General features: G+C 33.5%; 1 pseudogene; it reads left to right on the plus strand.

The window, feature by feature from the left end:
* Positions 1 to 1,740: 1,740 nt before the first annotated feature.
* Positions 1,741 to 20,502, plus strand: part of LOC149576593 (cellulose synthase-like protein H1) — a 49,106-nt pseudogene continuing 30,344 nt past the window's right edge.

Below are 20,502 nucleotides of genomic sequence, written 5' to 3' on the forward strand. Positions count from 1 at the left end.
TAATCTATCTTATAAGTACACTAATATCTCAATATCACTTATAGCATTGATATAGTTGTTTCTTATTTTTACTTGTCTCCAACATCACTTATAGCTATGATATTGATAATTCTGATCTATACCTTATATGTATGCAATTGTCATCAATATTGCTTATAGTAATGATATTGTTATGTCTACCTTGTGTTTGAAAATATACAAGATAGTGAGCTCTTCATGATTATTTTCCTTCAGTATTTGCAAACTAATTTTTCAAAGGCAAGTACTCCCTTGAGAAATCCAATAAGGATAAATGGATGATAATAAATAATTGATAATGTCTTTGACAATGTGATTGATTCTTATAATAGATCTCATTGTTATGGGATACTTGCACCCATGGGTTGTGATAGCACCTTTCTTTTTTAGAAATGGGAATTTAATGGTCAATCATAATCATTGCATAGTTCTGAATAATCACTACTGACTAGTTTGTTTTGTTCACTTGTCATTATTTGATTAATCTTCCATATGTTGTGATAAATTCCATATCATGTTGATTATTGATAATGTGACTATCTGTATGTTGCTAGGGAACTACATATATATGTACACACACACACACACACACACACACACACAACTATGGATACATTTATGTTGTTTGATGTCAACATGGGAACACTTGAATGGTGTGACAAAATTTTTCCTTTGATGTTCAATCTTCCTAATCAATACCTCTTGTAATGGTTATAATTGATGGATGATTATGATGATCATTTGAGAAATACATAAGGTAATAATCTTGATATGCTTGCTAACTGATATGTCATGGATAACATTACCATATATTGTAGATTGGTTTGGTAATTTATGCTCTATTTGGTTATCTCCTTAGTGATAATAATTGTTGGATGATTATGTTCCTTGATAAACTTTGTTGGATAATGAAAGAACACTATTTTAAGTAATTATCTACAAATGTTGCATATTAATATTGATATTTATGTCATGTTAATGAATATTATTATTTATTAATTAAGTCTTGGTTAGTATTATGCATAAATAAATTTTATATCATATTAATGAATGTTATGCAATTGTATTGATTGAATGTTATAGTTTATAATTGGATGAATGAATTAATGAAGTATGTAATTAGATGTTAATGGGGAATTTAGATTAATATTAGGGTGGGGGGTGAGGCCAAATGAGCTTTCACCTTCATGTGGTTAGCCTTGTTAAGTAGAGAATATTAAAGTGTTCTTGAAACAAAGTGAAGCTCAAACTAACATACCTTCATTAATTAATCAATTTCATTCATTGTAGGTCTAGAATAATGAGATTATACTCTATGGTATAGGTATGAATCTTCTAGAGGAAGATAAGGTACTCGATCTTCTAGCTTCAACAACTTTAGTACTTGCCTCATTTTGGGTCTTGCAACTAGATCTTGATGGGAGCACCACAACCCTATCCCTACTAATTGTTTCATTTTAGCCTTCTCAAATTCCACATTTAAGTGTATATCAGCAAAATCCAGAACTTAGCCTTGACCATAGGTCTACTTCTCTCATTCAAAATGCTTAAGTGGATTCAAATTGTATCTATAATTTCCAAGATTTCCTTCTTTAAGATGGTTTAATTAGTTTCCAAAAGAAAACTAGAACTCAAAATGATATCTATTCTATTTATAATATCTTAGCTTTCCTCACAACTTTAAAAGCCAAAACATTTTCTACTTTTTCTTAGAATTTTTGGATGATAGCTTTTCAATGTGAGATATGATTTAATTTCATGTGGATTATCTATCACAACATGGCATGGAAGTTTGTTGGGTATAATAAATACCCAGAGAGGCTTGTAGAGAGGTAGAAATAAATGTTGTTCATTTACACATTTATTTTATTATCATAAAAAGTGGAGGTCATATATGTTTATCTATCTATCAGTGAAGGTTTTATATGTTTATCTATCTATGAGTGAAGGTCTTATATGTTTATTCCTCTTTGCAAAACTACAAAAACTTGGGTGTTGTGTTATGTTTTTATGTTGTAAATATAGTTGAGAATTTGTTTCCAAGCTTCTTGTTGTGGATGTTATCATCACTACAACAAATCCATTCAAGGAGCCCACATTGATAAATGCTAGTAGAATTATTTTTGTTCTTGCACTTGATTATCCAGTAGAAAAATTTGCTTGTTATATCTCAAATGATGGTGCATCTTCCATTAATTTCTACTCTCTTGTAGAAAATTTGAGCTTTGCCAAAAAATGGGTACCATTCTACAGAAAGTTCAAAATAAAGAATAGGGCAGCCTTTATGTATTTCTCCAAAGAAAATGAGTCATCTAGTCTTGATTTTTTCTGAGAATAGCAAGATATGAAGCTGATGATGATGTGATTAAAATACAAAAATAAATAGTTCTTGTGTTACTAAAACATCATGCCTCCCTAACATTGTTAAATGATATTTTGTAGGATGATTATGAAGGTTTCATAGAACATTGGAAGAAAAACAAGTTTTGCTTGACTTTACATCTCATCATAGTGTCGATGGTTTTGTGTATAGAAGCTCAAATGTTAGAAACCATACAAGTATAGTATAGGTGATAGGGAGAGTATGAAGTTAAATGATTATTTACTATGTTTTTGCATTATAAACTTTAATCAAGATAGTAAAAGTTTCTCTAGAGGATGAATATCTCACACTATTATTTTTTTACATGTACAGGTTATTCATTAAAAAAAATGGTTCATGACAAGAAAAATGATGCTCTACCTCACCTGATATATATTGCTAGACAGAAACACCCCAAGGTTAGCCATGATTATAAGGATGGCATCACAAATGTCATGGTATTTTTTTTTTAGATTAAGTTAAAAGCAGGTTTTGAAGGGGCCCCAAAACCCTTTACAATATAAAGAAATATTTACCATGAAGCTTTAAATAGACCTGAAACCAGTTGAAAAAATAGACCTGAAACTAGCAGAACAATAGAACCAGGTAAAGGACCTGGAACCATCAGACCCAAGTTAGGGACCTAGAAAGATAGATTGGATAAACCAGAGAAACCTCCCAAACCAGAAAAGCAAGGACTAAGATTTCAATTTCACTCCCTTTTTATGAGAATGCAAAATTATATCAAATTGAGGGTGAGACTTTTTAGATATTTTCATTTTTATAGGTATCCATCCCTCCTCAACCAACACAACCTTTGACTACTACTTTTGAGCATCTAGAAAAGTTAGAAAATCATCCACACTATGGCTAGGACTAGCCATCACTACATCCAACAATCTGGAGCAGCAACCACTGGATTGAATACCAGTTCCAGCAACAACATCAAAAGGACATACATCTTTTTGACTAGGGAAAACTACCTTCAAATAATCCACCAATTTGGGACCAATATTCAGAGAACCAACATAATCACATAGATTAGATACTTTCACTTTTTTTCCAAAGTCAACATACACATTATCTCGACCAGATTAAGAAATAGGGGTACCAGAAATAGGTCCATTATCAAAGATAATAGAAATAGAGTGTACCAAGCCCATAGCAACCTTAGAACCAAAGTCTTGACCTAGTTCTAGTATGGGATCCAGAACACTATTAACAAGACTAGAATCTACACCAGGAGGACCAGAACAGCCATCTTGGGCATCCACCATGGAAGCAAAAGCATTCACCAGCACAGAACTAGAATCCCCATCTGTAGGAGAGGATTTGTAAATTGTATAATGCTGATCTAGAACACCCTTCCACTAGGAGGAGGGCCTTTTGTTTTAAGAGTTCCTATACTCACACTTAGTAGCCAAATGACCTGTATTGAAACAATTTTTACATCTAAAAGGGAGGCCCTCATAATCAATCAACTGAGTCCAAGATCCCTTTGAATGATGTAAAAGAATCTTAGCTGGGAGACCCTTAGAGAAATCAATATCAACTAGAACCCTTGCATAATTAGAATGGAAAAGCTCAAAGGATTGGGGATCAACCATACAAAAATCCCCTAAAGCCTCACCAACTTCCTTAAAAATAGATTTCACCCAAAAATGAAGAGGAAGATTAGGTAACCTTACCCAAGTGGGGATTTTGAAAGTCTCCATTTGAGGGTAAAAATTTGCATGCCATGGTTTAACCATTAAAGGATAGTAGTTCTCCCAAAAAAAGACCCTATCACACATAATAGCATTCCTGTCCTTTGGATTAATAAAGGTAGCAATGAAAAAACCTTTAACCAAAGGGTAAATCTCAATAGTATTAGTAACATATGGATCCCAATTCTTAGAAATCCAAGCATGGACCTCTGATAGAGAGGGAAAATAACCTTTAAAATGACATATAATAGAATCCTTGGAAAGATCCCTCGAACGTTCTTCAATTTGTAAAAGTGCCTTTTCCTCTAGAGTAAGAGAAAAAGGCTTACAAGGGATCAAAGGGGATACCAAAGATCTGCTTCCAAAGCCAGCAACATTGCCAGAATTGGATGCCAACCCATCTTTGATTCTAGAAATCCTAGTGGCCTTGCCAGGTTTAGAAGCCACAGAGACCCTAGCACCCAAATACCCACATTTGTTTCCAGCGACCTTTGCAGAAGCATAAGCTACCACACCACCATTTCCAGAAACCCCAACATCATCCTTGTTGTTACCACAACCAACTTCCTTTCCAGAAATGACACCTCTACCCAAGAAACCAAAAGAAGGGATGCCATGGATGAAAATTCTAGGATTTTGATTAGGACCAGGAGCAGATGATCCAAGAGTATGAACAGGACCATGAGCAGAAGATCTAGGAGCTCAAACTGGACTAGAAACGAGGGGTCTAGGAAAATGAACAAGACCAGAAGTAGGAGGTCCAAGATTTCAAATAGGGCCAGAAGCGAGAGAACCAGTATTTTGAATGGGAGCAGCAACCATTCAAATGGCTATTTTTCCTAGAAGCCTACCTTGCCATGTTATTTTTGTTATTTACCTTTCTAGAACTTATTTACAAAGTTTCTAGTATAAATTGTGATTGGAAATTTTTTTGAATAATTGCTTTGAAATTTTAATAGTAATGTTGTTAGGAAATAATAAAATAGAAATGAACTAAAATTAAAGAATTATAAATTAATCCAAGAGAGTTTGTGATGAATATAATTACCATATGTTAAAGAGCTTTCCAAGATCAACAAAAGAATGGAGGCACATATTTTGAAAGGGGAAAGAAAAGAAAACCCCTTGTGAATTATATGAATGAGGCAAATGCCTAAGAATGAAGAAAGAGAGAGAAGGAGACAATGTGGAGCCATAGGGCTCATTGCATGAACTACATCATGATTGTGTGTTTAGAATGAGAGAGAAGCATCTCTTATAAAGAGATGAGAAGAGGAATTATTTGTAACTCCCATGTGAATGATTGCCACATTCATAAGTGTGTGCATGACAAGTGTCATAATCCTCTTAAGGAGGAACAAACTATTTTCCTTAATAAAGGAATTACAAAAAAGACTTTTCCTCACATGTGGACTAGAGGAAAAACAACATAAGGGATACCTTGGTTTATCCCAATTAATAAATACAACCAAGTAAAGATTACCAATTCTAACACTCCCTTTAATCTTTACTTGGGGAAATTACATCAAAGGGTATTAAACCCAATTTTTTAAAGTGAAATTCTAAATAGCAGCAACTTGATCTTTGAGAATGTCTTCAATTATGCAAAAGGTCTCTTATGAGTTTAGGTAGATCTTTGTAGAGCCAACAGAGAAGTGGATAGGTCATTTGAATGTACACAAAATAATATTGTCTTGTATGTGCCTGGATGGATTACCTGGAAAAAAACATAGACACAAGAAACACAACAACTATCCACAAAGAGTATTTCATTTTATATTCAAATTATAAATCCTTTTGAATAAGGATAAAAAAAAATTCATAGAGAAACAAAGAGGAAGATACAACATGTTACCACAAAGGAATGGAGTTAATCTAATATCAAGATAAAGTATATGCTCAAAATATTATCAATAAGTACAAAAAAAGTTTCATTAGTGTTCTCATGAAAACTATATTATACTAATGTACTAATGACCATAGACAAGGCCAACTAATGATACTTGTGTCAACATTGCATCAATCACGTGGATATAGATAGTCCACTTAATGAATCATGCCACTGCAAGTTAATGGGTGATCAATCCATAACATGCATGACTCATGATCTAAGCGATAAATTATGCAGATCATTATCACATTAATATATGAAAATAAAGTAAAAGGAGAGAAATGCTGATCAAATTTGTATTATCATGATTTTTGTTAGGATACTCAAAGGAATGGATTATGAGGATTTAACAATATATTGCCTTCAAATTGGATCAAATCATCTAAATTTGGAGGGAAATAATCCGATAATAACATCCTCTTCACTGAGGAACAAAATGGAACAACATGGAGGGAAACTCCATAAATATCAACCTTTCAAAGTAGAGCATATAGAATCAAATGGAGAGAAACTCCATATAAATATCAATCTTTCAAAGTGAACCAATAGAACCAAATGTAGGGAAAATCCATATAAAATGAGTGCACACCAATATAGGATGGAGGGATACTCCATGGGCCAGATAAGGAAACTATGTATCAGTTATACTGAGGGGACCTACATAGTTAACCTTGAAAAATTGGCTCCCTATGCAACTCAAGAAAAAAATATCATATAAATCATGTAGATCAATGGTATAAAACCATAAAGTGCCAACATGGTCATAGAATGATGCTATAAAAGCATAAAAGTGCGACTATATGCACATCAAAATATCACAATAAAGTTGAAGGCAAATGGATAAGATAACTCATAATCCAAACAAAATTGAGGTAAATATAGAGATCCAAGAAAGATCAATGAGAAATAAACAATATACGGATATCAAGTAGAAAACTCCATTGAGGGTAAAGATGAGTACTTAATCCATTTTCTGAAGGAATATACCAATTTTCAAATCATCATAGTCATAAGAAATTATATATTTATCTAAGCATATATGTGTGCACCCATATATACTCTAATAAATATACCCTTAAAAAGATAAAAACAAATAACACACAATGATTGAAAGAACAATAATTCTAAGTGTAGCCATCATAATATATGGCTCTTTAGATCAATTACCATATTGCAAGAAGGACTTGAATCAAAAAATGTTTACCTTGATGTTTACCTTGAATCAAAAGTGATATGATCTCAAAAAAGTGAAAGCATATTTTAAGGAACTAGAAAAGACATATGTTATAGTATAATCAATTCTAATAATTATTAGTGTTAAAACTATAATGCCTCCAAAGATCTATGAGATATATAACAACATCATTAAGAGGAAAAGAATAATAGGTTGATATTCATCAACCAAGATAAGTGCATATTAAAACATCTTGGATGGAGGGATACTCCACATATCCCAAATGGTTACTAGGTGCAACTAAAGTGTCATCCATAGTTAACCTTGAAAAGAAGGCTCCCTACACACTTACCAAAAGATGCAACTAAAAGCACATATAAATAAATGGTATGAAAACCATAAAAGGTGCAACAATGTGAAAATATATATAGAGAGATCAATGTTAAGCCAAAGTATCATTTAGAGAAATTCATTGTAATCAATCAAATGACACTCATGAAATCCTAGTTGAGAGATAACTCATGACAAACTATAATTTTGCACTAGCAATAACATTAAGTGCATTGGATCAATCATATTCATTACATGCAACATTAAATTTGAATCTATAAATTCAAGAAAAAACTTTCCTCATTTTACCAACTTATCTCAAAATTGAAATCCAAAGCTAAGAGTAAATTGCAATAGATACTGATTTAACTACATAGACATGTAATAATAAATTCCAATGCTATAAATTGGATATCTCAATTCGATACACATAAATGTCTTAAGAAATGGATAAGAAAAAGTCCATAAAAGGATTAATCACTATGATGTGTGAAGCAATGTGTTATGAAAATAGGGAGGGATGACAAAAAAAATAGATTGAAAATTGCTTTAATAATGAACCAATTACCTTCATTAGAATCCAAATAACATAAAAGTACTTAATATAAAATAAGATAGATAAAAGAATTATGTTCATTTTCTTTGTTAAGAGAGACTATTGTGACTTTAAAAACTTTTAATTAAAATCATAAAGAAAAAAATAAAAAATAAAAAAGGAGTTAGATTTTTTAAAAAAAATTCTTAACTCAAACTTAAAAGAGGTGGAAAATTACATTTTAAGAAAACAAAAAAGTTTAAAAGCAACATTTTTGTTTTAAAATAATGAACCATAAAACTTTCGTTTCAAATCTTTCAAAAGAAAGGTTAATATTTTTGAATTAAGCTAGTGCATTATCAGCATACATTGAAATGTTTTCCATTGTATAATATTAAAAAAAAAACATTTAGAAAGCTATATAAAAACTCTATCCACATAGAGGAGTAAAGTACTAAAACAATGAAGGCAAAATTCTTAAAAGAAATGAAATGGTAGAAAGAAAATGTTGAATTTGTCGACCACTCCACTTATATTTAATTCAATATTAGTAAATTTAAATGTTTTTTATACAAATACATAACATGAATGTGTAAGAGGAATTGGATGGAAAAAGAAGAACAAAAGTTTTAAAATAAAGTGAAATTAAAAAAAAAAAGCCTTTGAAAAACGCTGACAGAGATATAATGATTCAATGTTCTAAACGTTACAAGAGAATGATAATGCTAAAAGACACATGTAAAATTATGAATGGATGGTGAATGAGCATAAGAGAGAAGACATCCAAAACATGAACCAAACTAGAAATGCTAAAAAAAATGGCAGAGCTAAACTAAATAAAATAAATGCAGTGTTTGCATTGCTAAATTAGATATTTTTTGCTCTAAATTAAGTGCTAAAAGAAGAAAATGATAAATGAGACGTTACAGACAAGGATACGTAGAAAATAAGAATAAAATAAAAATGTTTCATGAGAAGAAACCCAAATTTCATAAGACGACAGAGGGTTGGTCTGAAACAATGCAACTTAAAAGAAGCATCGGATAATTTGGGTGACTAATAAAAAAAGAAGAAAAATGTCAGAGTCTCAAGCGGATACCCACAGACGTTGATAAGGCAGAGGAGGGGCAGCCATAAGGCAGAAAGCCTTTGCAAGAGGAGGAGGCTCGACTACGAGAGGGAGGGGAGCAACAGCCGCAAGGAGTGAGAGATGGCAGGCAGAAAAAAAAATGCAAGGGGAGAGCAGCATGACATGGAAGGTCACACAAGTACCCAGAAAAAGGCTCAGTAGGGCACAGATTGATCAAACAATATAAATCTCTTTTGACGTGATGCAAAAGATCCAAGATTCATTTCCTTAGGATGTAGGCCATTACATGCATTTAAATCCTCCATATTTGCCCCATGGTTCTGACCTCTAGATCCAAAAGTCTAAAGCTTTAAGAATGGAGATGAGGATTCTACTGCTCGAGGAAAAATATTACTTCTATTCCATTGCCCACTCTGACCTCTTCAGCAGAACAAGCAATGATCACATGCAAGGCATTGTAGACCCTAAGCTGAGCTTTTTCGATTCCTGCCACCCCAGATTCAGACAACATGTAGCCTTTTTTTTAAAGGTCACAAAATAGGAAGATACCATAGAGGGAGGGAGCGATAGCATTACAGATGTGGAGAATATCAATTTTTTGATTAATTTTTTTTTATTTTAAATATTTAATAAAATGTGGAGAATATCCAAGCAAACGCAGAGGCATCAATGGCCAATAGCACTAAGAAGGAGTAGGTTGACAGGTATGTTGAGTACTCCAACAAGATAGTCCAAGCTTCAGCTCCTGTCATCAGGGCATCTATGGACAGTAGCTTATAGAATAATAGAACAAGGACTCATGCAAGCACAAGCTGAAAGATGAATAAGGGAGGCTCACGCAATAGTTAAAAAGAACAAAAGGAAAACAAAATAAGAAGAACAAACAAAATAACAACATGAACATAAGAAGAGTGAAAAAAAAAATACAAAGAAAGAATGGAGGAACGATTTAAATAGCTGAAAAAAAGAGAGATAAATCAAGAGAAAAGAGGAAAGTTTCTAAAAAATTAGAAACTAACAAGAAGGTAAGTCCAGAATAGAAGTTTCTCAAATGACTAAAAAGAATTTTAAAAATGATTAAAATTTTAAAAACAAAAGAAATATTTAAATTTTCAACAATAATATGAATAGGTTTTGATATTGAATAAGAATTTAATCTTAAATAATATTTTTTTAAGTGATCTTTGGAATAAAGAGTTAGGGAAATAATAATTTAATTTAATTTTGTGATTTTAAAATTAATCAAAAAATAATAATAAAGTGTAATTTTTTATTAAATATTTAAAATAAAAAAAAATTGCACACTATATAATTAATTAATTTTTTTTTTGATAAATGCTACTTGTTTTGGTGGCAGGCCTTCCAAAAAAAGAGCAAAAATAAATAAATTTATATTTAATTTTTTTAATAGAGATACCTAGGTAGAAATATGTTGTGCTCTAAAAAATGACAACTTTCATCACCAAACTCAAAACAAGGATTAGTTAGCTCTGATACCATGTTAAGAAATAATAAAATAGAAATGAACTAAAATTAAAGAATTATAAATTAATCCAAGAGAGTTTGTGATGAATATGATTACCATACGTTAAATGTTAAAGAGCTTTCCAAGATCAACAAAAGAATGGAGGCACATATTTTGAAAGGGGAAAGCAAAGAAAACCCCTTGTGAATTATATGAATGAGGCAAATGTCTAAGAATGAAGGAAAAGAGAGAAGGAGATAATGTGGAGCCATAGGGCGCATTATGTTAGCTTAAAGAATAAATTTGACAACTGAGTGTCAATACACTTAACCAAGATCAAGAATAAGTCTCGAGTAATATGAAGTGCCGAGTGTAACAAGTGTCGAGTGTCAATAGGTGCTGAGTGTCAACAGGTGCCGAGTATTAACAAGTGTCGAGTATTAATAGGTGTCGAGTATTAACAAGTGTCGAGTATTAACTGGTGCTGAGTATTTACAAGTGCCAAGAGTAACAAGTCTTGAGTGATACGATTTTGTTTAGGTGCCGAGCTATCCAGAAAATAGTATGTGCTGAGCATCAGTAATTCTTCAGGAGCCGAGTAACACAGAATATTAGCATAAAAGTTTGAAATTGCACAAACTTTGATGCAAATAGTTTTTTTTTTTTTGCAGTCGACATAAAGAAAATCACAAAGGATTTAATGATGAGATCGAATCTTTTATTTTTCCTATGCAATCTACATGCAGCCAATAAGAAAAATGATAAAGGCATGCAACCAATTAGTAAAAGACACGTATTGAGCGGGAAATTGAGACTCAATATGGATCGTAGATCCATATCTAACCTTAAGTCCTTGAAGTCTTTATAAGGAAGATGAAACTTCATTGTAAATATATGAGTGGACACACAAGGGTGCAAAAAGAAAAACTATTTTCAGAAGCGAGGGTTATTAGATCACAAAAGGATCAAGATCAGAGAAAGCAGAACAGGTGCCTACATTCAGCAATCAAGGATTGTAAACTATTAGGTTCATTATACCTAATACTTTCTAGCAATTGTATTAGAATGAAAATCCTATGGTAATAAGTTAGCTTAACAGCTATTTCATCAGATCCTTTAATTAGGTGATTAAATCCTTTAATAGGGTGACACTTCATGTTAAGTGTTTGTAAAGCCTTTAACCAGGTCACTATTGATACAGTGTAAAGTCTTTAACAGGGCAGACCATCAGAAGTGGTTGAACAATATTGATGCAGTAATTTTTGTGGGTATCATCCCCACCCTAGTTTTACCTTCTTATTCCTGGAGGGTTTCTGGGTTACCAAATTCCAGTGTTATGAGTTGTTGATGCATGTGCTTGATTTCATATTTGTTTGATATATTTACATGCATGCAATTTACTTGCAGTTAAAAGTTTTATTGGCTAAAGTGTGATACTTATGATTCACCCCCCCCCCCCCCCCTCTCATAAGTACTCTTTCCATATTTGAATATTCCAACAATTGGTATCAGAGCTTATACAGGTTCTCACAAGGAAAAGCCTAATAGCTTGGAGGAAAAGATCTAAAGATGGAAGCTTTCAAACTTGGAAAGATCATTGAAAATCAGGTGATAGATGTGCAACTTGCTCTGCATAGCTTGGAGGAATTTAGAAACAAGTTGAGAAAATTATTAAAAAAAAGGAAGGATCTAGCCATAGCTAAAAATGAGATAAGCTACAAAGAGATTGATACCACAAACATATTTTCCAATAGAGACACTAAAGAGTTTGATGCAGCAATAGCAGAACTGATGGAGAAAAAAAAAGCTCAAACAGAGGAGATAAGATCTCTCAAGATGGAACATGAATCACAGGACATAATGATATGTGAAATTACTAAACAAAAGAAAAGAGCAGTTGATGATAAGGTCATGATGGAAAATGACAAAAGAAATCTTGTAAAGAGACTTGAAGAAAAATGTACTGAATTGACAAGGATCTCAAACATGCAGATGGATACACTTGCCCAAATGATGAACCTTTATCATGAACTCAATGTGAAAGATATTGAGATCTCTACTTTGACGATACAAAATGAACAAATGCAGAATGAATTGAATAGAGAAAGAGAGGTGGTAGAGAATCTCAACAAGTCAAGTGAAGCCATCAAATATTTTGAGCAAATATTGAAATCCCCAAGATCAACCCATGATACATCAGGACTTGGATACAAAAGCACTGAAGTTGGAGAATCATCAAAGAGTGCAGAACAAAGAAGTGATAAGGGTAAAGATGTTAAACCTACATGTCATTTTTGTGGAAAGAAAGGACATACATCTAATGTATGTAGAAGCAAGAATGCCCATCAGCACGATAAACCTAAAAGCATAAACCATTGTCATATATGCAAGAAGCAAGGTCATCAAGCATATGAATGCAGAACTAAAACTACTAAGACATCAAGATTTGATGGAAATTGTTATAATTGCAAAAAGTATGGACATAGAGCTTTTGAATATAGATCAAATCCTATGTGGACAGTAAATCAACTAGCAAAGACATCAAACCATGAATTTTGGGATTACAACACTAGGTACAGTTGTCACTATTGTCAAGAATATGGACATATACCACAGAACTGCATAAGAACACATTTTAGAGGGAACTACAATAGATGGTTGAGTCAAACTACATGTTTCAGTTGCTTAAAAATTTGTCATGTCAGCAGGAATTGCCCAACAAGGTCAAAGGCATCAAGTTCTGAGTTCAGCAATGGAAAGGCAAAGATAGATGTTGGACATATCAGAAGTGAAATGAATAAGACATGGAAGAAGAAAGATGAGTATAGAACATTAAGTGCAGAGATCACTTCACCTAATAGGTCAAGTGATCACACCTCATCAAATTAAGCAAGAATAAGTGTAAGGGATTGATTAACCAAGTTACATCATAAATCAGTCCCAAGACATAAAAGAACTACAAAGAAAAAATCAGCATAAGCAAAGATGCTAAGTCAAAACTGAGAACTTTGCAAGATCTGTCAAAGTTCTCTTTAGATGCCGAGTTGCTAACAGCGATCGAGTTGATAGATGATGTCAAGCTATGAAATATCAATAGGAGTGGAGCAAAGTGAAATACAATGGTTGTCGAGTTATGTTGAAACCCTTCAGGTGCCGAGTAGACAGTTGGCAGCACACTAAGCATTAATTAGTCTATTTTGAAGGGTACATAAATTCAATTTTCGACCATTTTTCCCACCATTCAAATGAGAAGCAAAGCTGAGAAGAGTGGAGAAGATCAAGGTCAGCTCATAAGCCATTTGTGAAGATTTCAACAGCGATTCAGGGAAAGTTTCATCGATTTGAGGTATTTTACTTAAGTGCTGAGCTATGTAGAGTTTATAAACTTATTTAAATCGTAAACCCTAGTTTGGTAAACAATGGCATTTGGGTCAGGAACCACTAAGGGTAGAGAGAGCCATGAGATATAGTTGGTCAACAATGAAGTTAAACAACCTAATTTTAAGCCCATTCCAGAAGTAGCATACAAAAATGATCCTGCAGGTGCACTATCAGTTATTCCGGATAAAGTTGTTATGGTCCAAGATGTTCATAGATGTTATAACTATAAAATTGGAGCTATAGGAGATTTAGAAATTTATAACACATATGATAAACTATGTGAGAACAAAAGACTGAAAGATGAGTTCGCAATAATAGAAAGAAAAGGATTAACCAAAACCCTAGATTTTTTGATTGTTTTCAAAACTAAATGGGTATGAATAGTTTTGAGTAGAATACACGATGGAGCTTTTTGGTTAGAGTCAGGGCCAATAAAATTCACCAAAAAATTTTTTCATAGGGTTACTAGTATTCCAACCCTAGATCAGCCAAAGACCCTATGAAGGGAAGTGATAGAGAAAAATACAGGTGCTAAATGGAACAATAGAGGAATGACTATTGACACAGTCACAGATCCCCTACTAGATTTTGCTGTGAGAATCATTTCACACAAATTCTATCAATCAAGCAGGTTAAATAGTGTACCTTGTATAGCAGTTGATGTTGCATACAAGATAATAAAAAAGGATCACACTTATGATTTAGTGGAGCTCATGTTTCAACAAATTAATGAAAATATGGGAGCTATAAGGAAGAGCAAGGGAGCTCAATGCAAATTTGGATCAGTTTTGATGTGCATGTTTTTCTATATAATGAAAGAATTCCCTTCTGTGGGTAAGGTATGATGTAGTCCAGATAAAACAATTTTTGAACAAATCAATGGATACATTGAACAGATGGGTGAAAATTTTGATGCCCAAATGACTAGTTTCTTTGAGGACTTCAAAAATTCCATGAAACAAAGAATGAGGATTCTAGTCTCATTGACTGAGAAATATGAAAAGGACATTTGTTTTCTTGTAGATATAGATTATACCTACATACAAGCAGTTATACCTAGAGTAAGATGGCTTAGGCCACTAGGTTATGAACTTGATATTGATCAAGCTTCTACAGAAATAACAGCCCTACTTGCAGAAGAAGCTGATAAAAATGCAAAAACTTTTGGAACCTACGATGTTGTCAAATCAAGGGTGATAATAGATTTGAAGACTGCTTCTACAGTAAAGAAGAAAGAGAAAATGGTGAGACAAATTAAGAGAAAATTTTGCATTGAAGAAGAAGGAATAGTAGAAGAGGAAGACATTGAAGAAGAGGGAGATAAACCTCAAGGTCTCACTCAAGGGTTAGGAGAAGATAAAGAGGAAAGTGCTGAGGAAGAAGAAGCTGAGGAAGCACCAGTTAAAAGAAAAACCACAACTCCTCCTGCTCCTCAATCCAAAGGGAAGAAAGTAGCTGCTCCTGCACCAAAGAGACCTACCACAAGGGCTGCAGCACAAAAAGCCCAAGAGGAGGCAAAAGGAAAGAAGAAAGACTCAAAGAAGACTGCTGCCGAGTCTAAGAAAAGAAAATTTATTCCCCAACCTGAAATAGATGAGGAGAAGACAGAGTCAGAGGACAACAATCAATTTCAAGTGGTAAGACACAAACCCCAGACTGCTGTTGATAAATTATGTTCAAAAATTAGGAATGATGATTTGAAAGGTTTAAAGAACCTAAATTTTTCTAAACTCACCAAAGAAGAGCAAAATAAATTAGAGGAATCTGTGTATGCTATGATGTCTGAATATAAGCACACACCTCTAGAATTAGATGAATCTATGCCAAAAGAATTGTATAAAATTATAGAGGATAAATGGCATTTTTTTTTACAAATGGAAAAGGAGATAAGGGAGTCTACATTAGCTAGATTGTTGACTGATTTGACTAAAGATCAAGTAACAAATGCAGTAAAAAGGCATAATAATAGATTCACTCCCAAGCATAGAGCATTCAACATATTGCATAATAAAATTGAAGAGGTAGTTACTAAATCCACAAGATTGTGGAAAATAGTTTACAAGAAAATAGAAGATGTGTATAATGAAGAATATCAGGCAAAGGCAAGTGCCAAGACAAAGGAAAAGAAGGTGTTAGGAACCAAAGAAAAAGAGAAGGAACAAGTGGAGAAGAAGAGTAAAGAAGAGAAGGAAGAACAAGCACATACAAAGGAGAAAGAGGAAGAGAAAGATATAGCTAAACCACAAGATCAAAGTATGCAAGACACATAGGTATCTCCTCCTAGTCCTCCTCATGCCACCATCACACCTGCAGATATTATAAAAATAAAAGATGTTACAGACACTTCAAATCCAAACATCAATCCATTAACTACAGAGGATTTAGAAATCCTTGACCAATCATCACTAGTAGCAAAATTAAGTTCAAATCCTGTATTGGTCAGTGTTGATGAATTACAGAATCTATAAGTTAAAACAGAGATAGTCAAGGTAAAAGTATAAGTGCCACCTTCGACCATACAAACTACTGGTATTCTATTTCTTCCACCACCACCTCCACCAAGTGTAGTCACATATACACTTCAAATGCCGAGTATAGCAGCAGGGGAAATAAAAGAAACATCTGAACAACCAACAAGTTCAACCCCACCTAGCGATCATAAAAGGGATACTCAAGCTGAAGAAAAACATGAGACAAAGAAGAAGGAGGAGACTGCAATACAAACACTGGTTGCATTACCAAAATTTGGTACTCCAACACAGACTCTTCAGCAGCCAAGCACAGATGGGCTATAGCTACAAATCAGGACACCAGGCTCGAGCTCATCAAAGGTAGTCAGGAAACTTCACTATGGAGTTCCTGAACTTGATGAAGAAATAAAGATCCCATACTATGAATCTACCACTCTTAATAAAGAAAAGATTAATGAAATTCAAAGTGCATTGGACAGAAGAAGGAGACAAGAAGCACTAAGAAAAGAACATAAGCATAAGCTTATGCTGAATGAAATCAAAGACATATTCATAGAAGCTTTCTGCTTACAGTCTCTAGATGAGTCAAGACCAATTATAGAGCAACTATCTAATATAGTTGATCAGGTGACTAGTGAAGACCACGAAACAAATGCTAGATTGCTCGAATAGTTAGAAAGGAAGTTCCAAGGCAAGGTAAATAGTAAAATATCAGGTGATATAGCACTGTCACAAGAAGAACTGGCAAAGAAAGTTATAACAATTAAAATTGTACTAGGAAACATCTTTTCCCTATACAATAAGTTGTGTGATTTTTCTACATTCACACAGGACACTAGCCAAAAAATACTGAGCTTGGAGAACAATTTGAAGATTTATAGTGAGAAACTCCCCACAAATCTAGCTCAGAGTGAGAAGCATTTTGCCCAATCGCTTCACACACAAAGAGAATTAGTTGTCTTAGCAGCAGAGGAGGCAACCACAAAAGTTAAATCGATGCAAATTCAATCATCAATAACTCCTCATTTGGAACTACTTCACAAGGAGCAAATAAATGCAGAGACAGTCCTCAAGAAAGTCCCCAATCTTTCTTCATCTGATGGACTTGTACACCTAGCAGTAGAGATTTCCATCCAGCATAAGACATTAGATGCCACACTAGCAAATTGGGATGCAGCTCTGAAGGTACTTCTTGAAGTAAATAGTACATTTTTTGGCCAAGTATGGCATTTCTTTGTAAGACCCTTGACATAAGTGTCAAAAAAGGGGGACAATAAGATAACAGGAGTAATAAGAAGAGATTAAGTATGGGGGAGTTAAGTACAGGAATGAAATGATCAGTAATGATAAAAGGGGGAGATAGCAAATTTTTGGAGCAAATTTTGAGATAGCAAATTTTGAACAGGACAGAACTCACTGAGTGTACATATAGGATCAATTAATAAGGAGTCACAAGGATCTTAGTTAAGTGTTTTTGCCACTCATGTCAAAGGGGGAGATTGTTACCTTAAAGAATAAATTTGACAACTAAGTGTCAATACACTTAACCAAGATCAAGAATAAGTGTCGAGTAATATGAAGTGCCGAGTGTAACAAGTGCCAAGTGTCAATAGGTGTCGAGTGTCAACAAGTGCCGAGTATTAACAAGTGCCAAGTATTAACAGGTGTCGAGTATTAACAAGTGCCAAGTATTAACTGGTGCCGAGTATTAACAAGTGCTGAGAGTAACAAGTGCCGAGTGATACAGTTTTGTTTAGGTGCCAAGCTATCCAAGAAATAGTATGTGCCAAGCATCAGTAATGCTTCAGGAGCTGAGTAACATAGAATATCAGCATAAAAGTTTGAAATTGCACAAACTTTGATGCAAACATTTTTTTTTTTTTTATAGCCGACATAAAGAAAATCACTAAGGATTTAATGATGAGATCGAATCTTTTATTTTTCCTATGCAATCTACATGCAGCCAATAAGAAAAATGATAAAGGCATGCAACCAATCAGTAAAAGACAAGTATTGAGCAGGAAATTGAGACTCAATATGGATCATAGATCTATATCTAACCTTAAGTCCTTGAAGTCTTTATAAGGAAGATGAAACTTCATTGTAAATATATGAGTGGACACACAAGGGTGCAAAAAGAAAAACTATTTTTAGAAGCGAGGGTTATTAGATCACAAAATGATCAAGATAAGAGAAAGCAGAACAGGTGCCTACATTCAGCAATCAAGGATTGTAAACTATCAGGTTCATTATACCTAATACTTTCTAGCAATTGTATAAGAATGAAAATCCTATGGTAATAAGTTAGCTTAACAGCTATTTCATCAAATCCTTTAATTAGGTGATTAAATTCTTTAACAAGGTGACACTTCATGTTAAGTGTTTGTAAAGCCTTTAACCAGGTCACTATTGATATAGTGTAAAGCCTTTAATAGGGTAGACCATCAGAAGTGGTTGAACAATATTGATGCAGTAATTTTTGTGGGTATCATCCCCACCCCAGTTTTACCTTCTTATTCCTGGAGGGTTTCTAGGTTACCAAATTCCAGTGTTATGAGTTGTTGATTCATGTGCTTGATTTCATATTTGTTTGATATATTTACATGCATGCAATTTACTTGTAGTTAAAATTTTTATTGGCTAAAGTGTGATATTTATGATTCACCCCCCCCCCCCCCCCCCCCCTTCTCATAAGTACTCTTTCCATATTTGAATATTCTAACACATTACATGAACTACATCATGATTGTGTGTTCAGAATAAGAGAGAAGCATCTCTTATAAAGAGATGAGAAGATGAGTTATTTGTAACTCCCATGTGAATGATTGCCACATTCATAAGTGTGTGCATGACAAGTGTCATAATCTTGTTAAGGAGGAACAAACTATTTTCCTTAATAAAGGAATTACAAAAAAGACTTCTCCTCACATGTGGACTAGAGGACAAACAACATAAGGGATACCTTGGTTTATCCCATTTAATAAATACAACCAAGGAAAGATTACCAATTCTAACAAATGTCAACAATGAAGAATAACTTGAAATATATAATATTGTATTGTCAACTATGATAGGTTTTGATGGTATTAACAACATATATTGTTTCTTAACATAATTTTTATTACTCTAATGTGGTGTTGGGTTTTCAGGCAAGAGTCTTAGGATTGATGACACATGCTCCTTTCACACTAAATTTTGATAGTGACATGCATGTCAGTGATTGCAGAGATATACAAGATGCTATGTGTTTTTTGCTTGAACATAAATCAAAGAAATAATGCAGTTTTGTTCAATTCCCTCAAGTGTTCCATGGAAGTGTCAATGATGTTCCCTTTGGAAACAAGTCGAAAATACTCATAGAAGTAAGAAATAATTTACTATCTTTTATGAACTAATTATTCAAGAGCTTTATAGCACTTTTGGCCTAGTTATTACATGATTATAGATGTAACAATGGATATGTTGGGTGTATGTAGACTATTGGGAAGGGATCAAATGCACTCCAAAGCCCTCTTTATGGAGGAACCAACTTCTTTCATAGAAGAAAAGTCTTGTATGGGTTGCTAGCTGATATTGATCAACACCCCAAGAAAGGAAGTGAAAGGCAAAGACAAGGTAATAGAAAATATTTGGCATTAAATTTCTTTAGAGATTGAAATTTAGTATATGGCATGTTGTTTTTCCAAATTAAAATATTTTACATGATGTTGGCTCTTGAATTAATAGCTTTTGAATAACCCAGTGATAAAAATGAATACACCTAGGGGCAACTAATTCCCATGTTCAATGTACCTATTTAGAGACTAGGGCCAACTATAAGGCTAGTCAATCTCCTTCTTCTCTTTAGGCTCTGCAAGACCTAGGTGAGTGGACCACAAATTCCTTATATGGTACTAGTGTAAAGGCATATAACTGAATCTATATAATAGATAAAACCCTTGAATCTTCTATGTTTATGTAAACTTTCATGGACACGAAATAGCTAATAATAGGGCACATCTAATAAGACAAGTGAGGGTAGCTCTTTTCAACTCTCAAACATAAAGGGAAAGATATTTGATTAATGATTGAATCATCAT

The sequence above is a fragment of the Cupressus sempervirens genome, chromosome 1 (genome assembly GCF_028749045.1).
Source record: "Cupressus sempervirens isolate cs-2001-9-10 chromosome 1, ASM2874904v1, whole genome shotgun sequence".
In the NCBI taxonomy this organism is placed as follows: domain Eukaryota; kingdom Viridiplantae; phylum Streptophyta; class Pinopsida; order Cupressales; family Cupressaceae; genus Cupressus; species Cupressus sempervirens.